We start from the raw sequence: 9867 nt of genomic DNA, 5'->3' as shown, positions 1-9867 counted from the left end.
CAGACAAGCGTGTTATTTGGAGAATTGTAGGAAGACTTTCTTAATTCTATAAAATGATTTGATATAGTTGTCCATGATCAAATTAGAGAGTTACAAGGATGGATTTATTTACAGTTATCTCCAGGATGCCATCTGCCTATTTTAATTTAGTGGAGAGTTTAAAAGATAGATTGTTTGATAAATGCATAGCTACAAGTTTTGATTTTTGTAATTCATTCATAAACATGGTAATATTGGCAAGTAGCCTGAATGTTAAAACCTTTATTTTTGACCACTGATAAATAAATTATAACACCGTCTACAAGAATTTGTGAAAGATTTACTATGTTTTTTTGAATGCCATTTCATAAGGTAGCAAGTAATTTTATTTTCTCAAGAATTATAGAGCACAGCATTATCTTGGCTTCTTTGATGACCAGTGTAAGAATCTACGTTTATATTTGCCGATGCTTGAAGTACTTCATATTGGGGTGATGACTTTCTTAATTTATGAATTTATTGTTTCCTGGGGGCACTGTGAGTTATAAATACAAACATTGCATTTAGAGGTTTAATGTTGATGACAAATGATTTGTTCATAACAACTAAGTTTTAATCATTAGAGTATCTTCCAGTTATGGTGAGCATTCAATTTTTGGTTAAGAATTTTCATTTATAGCCTAAAAGGTTGTTTTTTGTTTTTGTTTTTGTTTTTGTTTTTCAATAGGGTCTCTGTAAGGCTTGGGCATATTTCTTTTTTTTAATGACATATATCTGACACACAATATTCTATTAGTTTCATGTTTACAACATAGTCATTTGACACTTGTATCTCACATCTTCTTTATCCATCTATCCCACAATGATGGACACTTAAGTTGCTTCCATATTTTGGTATTGTAAATAATGCTGCAATGTATATTGGGGAGCACTTAATTTTTTAAATTAGTGTTTTTGTTTTTTTTAGATAGAGACCTAGAAGTAGAAACTGGATCATATGGTAGTTCTATTTTTAATTTACTGAGGAACCTTCGTACTGTTTTACATAGTGGCTGCACCAATTACAGTCCTACCATCAGTGCCCAAGTGTTCCGTTCTCTCCACATTCCGACCTATAGAGTGCCTTTATTTAAGCAAAAGGCAAAGGCACAATTTAATGAAAACAATTCTCTGAGAGGCTAGATATGATATGATAGATTAGAGAGATAAGTTAGGGAGATAAGATATGGTTATTTCAAAGAGACACTGGAGTCAACCTAAAGAGCCAAATGGCTAAATCTATGAAAATTTGAGCAACAGAATAAAGTAACATTTGATTATTATCCAGAGTATAAAGTAAATGTCTATGAGATAATACTGATACAAGGAAATAATTGACTAAATTAGTAATTGGGAGAAAAAACACAATGTCTCATGTAGAAGGTCTGTAAATAATTGTTGAAGTAACTCCACCTTAAAGGAGGGGGAGTATAATTCTTTATTCCTTAAGTGTGGTTACACTTAGTGACTTCCTTCCAAAGAATACAGTACTTTAAGAAAGGGGTGGTTAACTTTACAGTGGAGAAAATTTAAATAAACACTATTTGAGCCAGATGATCAAGATCAATATCACCAGATATAAATCACTTTGATAGTATGGGATCTTGGTATGATGTAATGAAGTTGACACTTTACATCTGATTTTCCTCCCACAAACCTGTAGTTCTGTCTTATCATGAGAAAAGCATCAGACACAATGCAATATGGGAACTCTCTGTACTGTCTTCTCAATTTTGTAAATATAAACCTGTTTTTAAAAAACAGTTTATTTAAAAACCTGACTACCTTAAAAATATCCATTATCATCCACATCCTGATAATCCTTTCTTATTTAATGTTTATTCTGTTTATTATTCTGCTCTTGCATAGTATTATATTGATAATTATAATGCTTCCAAATTCAAATATTATGTGTAATTATCCAGTGAACATTTTCATGGATAAAGCTTTTTCTCTTGTCAAGGATTATTTCTTAAAGGTGGTTCCCTAGAAATGAAATTATCATGTCAGTAGGCAATGATCTTTGTCTTATGAAGGATGAATGTAGAAGATTTAGACATGGTCTGATATTGCTTAAATCTTAGATGCTATAATTGAATGTTCATTAATTGACAAAATAAAAACATTTTTTGTAAAATGTATTTCAGAATGCATCCCTAAACATAATTAAAATATATCCCAGTCTAAGTAAGCTGCATATCTAACTAATAATACACATAATCCCTTGTAGATGAGATTTGTGCTCTCCAGCTGCCTGTGAGATTTGAATGTGTGCAGATAGCTAAAGAATGAACACTGCTTTTTGTGTTCCTTAGGAGTTATAGATGAGAAGGATTAACTCATCTCTGAATTCATTATATCATTAATATTTCCACCAGTTTTATGTCTACTACAAAGTCTTCAAATGTTTGAGAAATCACTGTTCTTTGTTGAACATTGAAAGCATCAACTAAGACTGTCAATCTATTGTTAAATCTTAAGTCTTTAACAAAGATAGGGTTCTAGCGCAATGCAAAAAAATTAAGAATGAATGTGAAGGTGAAATTGAGGCTATTTAGTCCAATATTTTTCAAGTTTTAGCATTTCTTTGAGATTCTTTGGAGCTCTGCAACTATTTTATTTGATTTTTTTCTTAAAAATACATCTGAAACAAATTAAAAATAGAATAAGGAAATAAAAGCAATATATGAACCTAAATATGCTAATGCCAAATATGATACATTAGTGATCAGCAAGTTAATTTGAATTGCCAACGTAATATACTCTTGTGGAGTCAAGAACAATACTTTTCTAGTCATCTATGGGAATATATTTGAATATTTTTTAAACATGTTGATTGATGAGCACATAACTATCATTGTTTCACGTGGTGTTTGATTTTTATTTACTTGTGGTGAGTGTGAGCAGTGTACTCCTAGAGCCCATATATACAAACCCAGTCAAGCGACAGTGAGTCCAGACCTAATAGTGAATTGTGTGAACCTTTCATTGTAGTTTCAGCACTTACTCTTATGTTGAGTGCTACTTTGTGCTTCTGGCTCAGTTTAGTTGATTTCTCTGAGCTTTCGCGGATTGTTTGTTTTTAAGAAATATCACTTATAAATACTTGTGTATGAATCTTTATTTTCTTCCTAATGCTGGATACCAGTATGAATCTTATTATTACAGTAATACTTTGGATGCTGAAGTAGACATACATGTGTACCCCTAAGCATTATGGCAGACTAATTGCTTACTCAATTTCTGCTCTTGTCCTTCTTTCTTAAGTGAACCAGGTTTTAAGTGAACTGAACATTTTTCAGCAGAGACACTCAATCATCTGAAAAATATGCATGTTTCCCAGCCTTCTGAAAGTTACAGGGGGTGTCTGCTGGGGACCTCTAGGGAAGTCTGGCTTTCTGAGTGCAGGCGCTATTCTGTATTCACTGGCACTTTCTTTTGCATGCCTGGAATGTGAATGTGAGACAGCTATCTTGCATGACAGCCATAAGTATAAAAACCATACCCTAGGAACAGTGAGTAGAAACATTGAAGGCACCCAGGACACCAGTGACATCATGAAACTACTCTACTAGTCCTAGTCTGCCTACCTCCTACCTTCTTGTAAAATGAAAAATAAATTTTATTCAGGAAAGCTAAATAGTTAATTTGTTTGGGATTTTGTACATGTTATTACTTAAAAACTGTCGAAATTGCTGATGGAGTCCAGCCTTCTCATTTTGTACAAGTAACTGAGCCTTACTTTTCCTCTTTCACTATATGAAAATTTATCTAGCTATTTTTCTTCATGGTACCCCAAATCTGTATGTATGTATGCATGCATGCATGTGTGTGTGTGTGTGTGTGTGTGTGTGTGTGTGTGTATGTATGTATGTATTTACTGTCTTCCACACTAGATGTAAGTTCCCTGAGGTTAGGACTAAGTCTTTCTTGTCAATTGTGTATCCCCAGCACTTAGAACCACATCTTGCGCAGGAGAGATACTCAGTCTTCATCGAATAAATGAATGAGTCAGTGAGCTCTCACAGGGGTCCAGTGACTAGATTAAGAAAATATAAAATAGGAATTAAAATTCAGTCATCTGATAACTAGTTCAGTAATTCATTACAGTACTTGATGCTTTGAGAGCTCTTTTAAGTCCTTGGGTAGCAATGATAATTCTATGCACACATTTAAATAGCACCACATGACAATCCAATTGAATCTACTCACAGTGTCATCAAACTCTTACAGCATCATCTCTTCAGACTTGTCCCTTCATTTAATACTATTTTTGCCGTATTCCCTGAATTGCTGTTAATTGATAGCTCTCCTTTAAAGGGCTCCATACATGGACCCTTTTCTTGAAAAATCACAAACATACTAGCATATTAAAGATTCTTTTATGTACTATAACAAAAAATCAGTTTAACTTTTCCTTAACACTTTCCAAATTTATTATCTCTCTGAATAGCCTGCCTATCTTCATTCCCTAGCTAACCACTACAAAATCCCAAGGAATTAATGTTGTACTTTATAAATCTGTGGGTCCTGAGCACTGTTGTTCTAGTTGGGCATTTTATGTTCTTCAGTTTCTCATGATGAAGCCCTGATGAGCATTGGTGTCTGATGATAAAAACCCCGTTCTATACCAGTGTTCTCTTTTGGGGGTAACTTCCAGCTGTGAGAGTCATGTTGGTCGGTTCAATATAAGAATTTCTAGATCACTTTCTCCTGCTGGCTCTTATAGTCCTAAAAATTCAGCCCAGTCTCCTTTCACACAAAAACGACAGCCGCCACCACCTCCACCACTTTCTCCGCACCCCCTCCTTTTCCTCCTCCTTCTACTTTTTCTCTTCCTCCTCCTAGTATCAAAGTTAGAACTACACTAGTACTTTTAAGCCAGTCATATTTATCTTTTAAACATGGTCCTAATAAAATTATTTTAAATGATTCTTGTCCACAGACATAAATACACACACACACACTTTTTTTTCCTAATAGCCACATGTGTTCTTCAAAAAATTAAAATTTTTCTAAACTGGCTTACTTTGTGGCAGCCTAAAGAGGGAGGCTACCACGTCCTGTTCTGATTCCCTAGGACAGGAGAAATGAATCAAAAGGCATCCGCTTACTGAAGGAGCACACTGTTGACTGGGCTATTTTAAAGTTAACAGGTTTTAAGAAGTGAGTAGTCAATGTGTTTTAAGAGAACACGGTAGCATTTGTGTTTTAAACCAGTAATGACTTGTTGGCAAATATTGTTGACCTTTATATGAGCAGTTAGGCAAGAGTATCAGGAGATTCATTTTCCAGAATATTGTTAAAAGGCCATGATTTAATCAGATACATCTTAGTTTTAATCTACCACTCTCCCAAATTCAAAATGTGAAATTATTTCAAGGCTCCGTTTTTGGCTTTTCTTTGTTCTGGTGATCTTTCCTAGAACCATGAATTTAAATATCACCGGATAACTCTTAAATGTGTATCTCTTAGCACCTGCTGAGCTCTAGACTTACATGCCCAAGTGCCTCCTCACACATATACCTCTCTTTGGGAATCTAACAGACATGTCAAGCTTAAGATTTTCTAAACCGAAAGCTTAATTTCTATGGGCTGTTTCACCACTGTTTTCCCTAGTGGTCACCATTTCAGAAATGGCCAAACCCAGTTGCTCAGGACCCTGACCAATCAAAATTTTCATTTTTCTTTCTCCTTCTATTCCATATCCAATCCACTAATAAGTCCTGTCAGAATACCTTCCAAAATAGGTTCAAATCAGACAACCTACAGCCATCTGCACTGATAAACCCTAATCTAAGACACTTCCACTTCTCTTTTGAAATGATTACAGCAGCCTTTTAACGGGTCTCCTGGGTCCCTTCTTGTTCTCTCATGGTCCATTCTCCATATAACCAAAGTAATCTGTCCAAAGCATGAATGCCATTACATCACTCTGCTGCCTAAAACTCCTCAGTGGCTTCACACAGCAGTGAGAAGACTGTCCAGGTTCCGACTGTGGCTTGCTAGTCCCTCCAAGAGCTGATTCCTGCTTCTCTCTTGGACCCTGTCTCCTCTCACTCTTCCTGTTGCTCACTACAATTCTGCAAACTTGACTTCTTTCTTTTTTGGTCTCTTAAATACACCGTGTTCATTTCCTCGTGGGGCCTTTGTACTTGGTATTTCCTCTGCTTAAAATACTCTAATGATTTGTTTTCATGTAGCAGTCTCATTTTCATCACTGAAGACTCAGATCAATGTCACTTCACAGAGAGGTCCCTTCTCATGACATTAATTCCAGTAGATCTTGTGCATACAAGTCACTCTATTCTGTTGCACTGCAGTACTTATTTCCATATGTATTTGTTATCTATGTCCATTGGAATAGACCTTTGAGGTCAAGGAATTTGATTATTGTGTATCTCCACTGCCTAAGAAAGAGTCTATCATGACAAGGCTCTGTAAGAACTTATTGACTCTCTGAATGAATGAGGATTCTTACAAACACTTCATTGTCATCTTTGTGTCTAATTTCTTCCTTCAAATCACTTTCCTTCAAAATTAAAGTTCTTGAAACCTTAACTTCTTGTGTTCGAGAGCACATAAGAGCTTTCTCAGGAATCAAATTCCAAACTTCTCTTTCTTAATTTCAGGATGCTAATTTTCTTAACTCCTTCTTCATGAACTTTTTAACCCATGAACTTTTAAACTTTTTCCCAAAATGTACCCTGAGATCAAAGACTGATTTCCCTGTCTCTGAGAAAGTCTTTTCCCAGTTTCTCATCTTTGCTGTTTTGCTCCCAACTTAAATTCTCACCCAGTTCCGCATAGTTCAGTTTCCTCTCTCCTACCGAGAACACTCCTCTAGCCTATAGAAAGCTCTTCCTTTCCTGCTATGTACCTCTTATTTTTTACATTGTCATCAGATTCGTGTTATATATCCTTATACTACTTTATTTATGTGTCGGTAATCCCCCTGAAAGTAAAGACTAAATCTTAATAGTAAAGTGCCTCCTCAATCTCCCAGCATAATGTTCGACTAATTCCCATTTTACTAGACATGATGACAGAAAAATATTTATTAATTGTAAAAACCTATTTATTGTAAAAAACATATATAGAAAAGCTAGGGTGATGACAAAAAGCAACTGACATTTGATCTTGTTGTTAGGGAAGCAACAGGGTATGGTGGTGAGAATTATGGGTAGCTGCAGTCAGAGCACTCAGCTAAGGAGGGCAACCACATCCCATGTCCAGGGAACTATTACTGTATAAAAATGGAGGCCCACTGTTCATTGAGCCTCTGTTTATTTTTCCAAGGAGGACAAGAAATGCATCTCTTTTATGTTAAATCACTCAATTTTTAAAAGTTCAACGTATCTGAGACCCAGATCTGCAAACTGTATTTTTGCTTTTGCAGTGCTGACTCCAAATCTGTTCTGTGTTATCAATTCACTGAGTTCCAGGAATCTGTACTTCAACCCCCTACTTTCTCTTCATTCCCCCCATTTTAACTTGAACTTAGCAATGATTTCTTTTTTTCTCCTCTCCAACACTAGTCTTAGTATTTTACTGAAGATTTAAAAAAAATATATTGTATGTGTTTTCTGATGACAAAGGTACTATACACCCCTGTAGACAACTTGGAAAATACTGAAAAGTATTTATAAGAACGTAAGAGTAATACTTATATACATTACTATCATTTTTACTTATTTTCTTTCTGTATTTTGTATACGGTATATTTAGTTAACATAATAAAATCATTGAATTTATTTTTCATAGGATAAATTCTTCATGAAATTAAAAATTCTTGGTAAGCATTATTTTAGTGTCTGCATAAATTTCTATTGGTTGGAGTCATAATTTATTTAGCCGCTTCTCTGTTGGGCAGTTAGGTTGCTGCAGTGTTTTCCCCATAATAAACAAAGTTGCAGTGAACATTTTTTATACATATACTTCTGTCTATATTTTGAATTATTTTCTTAGAAATGAGGTCAATAGATTCAAATAAGTGAATATTTGTGAGGCCAAGTTGATTTCTAAAAACACTGCCAATGTATAATGCTGCCAGCAACTTAAAAGTATGTATTTTACTGCACACAGAATATTTGGATTTCCTCATTAAAAATAGTTTAAGGTAATTGATAATTCCATGTCTCTCTCTTCTCAAGTCTTCTCTCTTACCATTGACTTACCTCAGCCTAGGATCTATATTTTTTTCTTTTTATTTAAAGTGAAAATTGAGGATTCCTGTCCTCTGTCTGCACAGTTATCCATAGCCACGCTCATTCTTATTCTTTCCCACTTGCCTCAATACAAGAAATTACCTTTTTGACTTAGGTTAATTCCTCTACTTGCACTTTATCTCTCGTCTCTTTCTATATCCTTCAAGATCATCCTCTCTTAGCCATATTCTTATCTTCAGCATTTTCAGTACTTTGAAAAAAAATGTCAGTATATTCAGTCTCTCTCTTTTGGTTCTTTCTTCATTGCTATTCACAATACTCAGATTTGTGTTATTGAAAAATCTTTTCTTCATCCTAGTTTCCCCTTCTAATGATACTCTTATTTCTCTTCTTCCTTTCACAGCCAAGTTTCTTTGAAAGAGTGGTCTTAATGCCCTACATTAACTTTTTCCACCTCCAGCCTTCTCCTGGGCACCAGTGTCATTCCTTCTCTGGAACAAGTTTTGCTCAGATCACTAGTGATCTACAATATGTAAATCCACTGGGCTCCTTTTAGGACTCATCTTTCTTGTCCTCTGTGATCCTTTAATACTCTCTGACCCTAACTGTATCTATGTGTACTTCTCTAGTGATAGGAGACAGACAGATTGAAGGAAATTGAAGCCATATTTCGACTTTAACAGAGTTGCCAGTTGTGGCCAATAACTGGTAGTAATGGAAAAGAAAGAAGATTAATATGTTCAGAAAATACACTGAAAAAAGGGCATAATGTTATCAGCTGGTGTTTGTGGAACATGAGGACCTATCGTGAGTAGTTTGTGGCACTAAAAGCCTGACACAGTAGACAGGAAGAATAATTAGGGATAGATGAGACCAAATGCAATGACAGATGAGGACCAGAAAATAGTTAAGGCTAACAAGTCTGGCTTATTTTTTATTCGTTTATTTATTTAACTCATATTAAACACTTCATAGTGCTAAGCTCAGGTAATACATTGTTTCAAGGGGTAGAAAATTCATTGTCAATCTCAGCAGAAACAAGAAATTTGTAGTCATAGAAGCCAATGAAGAATCAGATCGGTCAGGGGTCTTCAGGGAATCTGGGGGGACAGGATGCATAGTGATTGCAGCCTCAATACATCCCAGTATCAACAGCAGCAAAGAAGGCAACTGGAACTCATTTTAGAGTAATATAAGATGTAAAGGAAGGAAATAATGGTGTAAGAAGGGATTATGGCAGAGACAGAGGGGAAAATCAGAAGAGTAGACACTTTAAAGGTGGTAGTGATGAGGCTGAAATGCTGGGACACAGGTCCTAATAAGGGTACCTTTGGGAGATGCCAGTAGAATCATAGTCAATCTGAAGTTATAGTCTGTTAGAAATAAATACAGGATAATCCCGATGCAATCAATTGTTTGCTTAAAAAGTATTGTCTAGTTAAGGGGATAAAGTCTTCATAAAAAATTCAAATAAGTTATGTTGGAATATAGATATAAGTCTCTTATTTTGGAACTGTAAAGGTAATGCAAACTTCAGGACATCAGATCAACTCAGATTTCAAGATTGCCTTGACCACAACAGATGTAACACATTAGAATTTCCTAGCGTCAATAAAAGGGCCCAGACATATTGTTCTACATCACAAGATTTTTTCATGGTGCCTATCGAAATAAATCAGGA

The sequence above is a fragment of the Vicugna pacos genome, chromosome 6 (genome assembly GCF_048564905.1).
Source record: "Vicugna pacos chromosome 6, VicPac4, whole genome shotgun sequence".
In the NCBI taxonomy this organism is placed as follows: Eukaryota; Metazoa; Chordata; class Mammalia; order Artiodactyla; family Camelidae; genus Vicugna; species Vicugna pacos.
Note: the sequence above shows the minus strand (reverse complement) of the source record.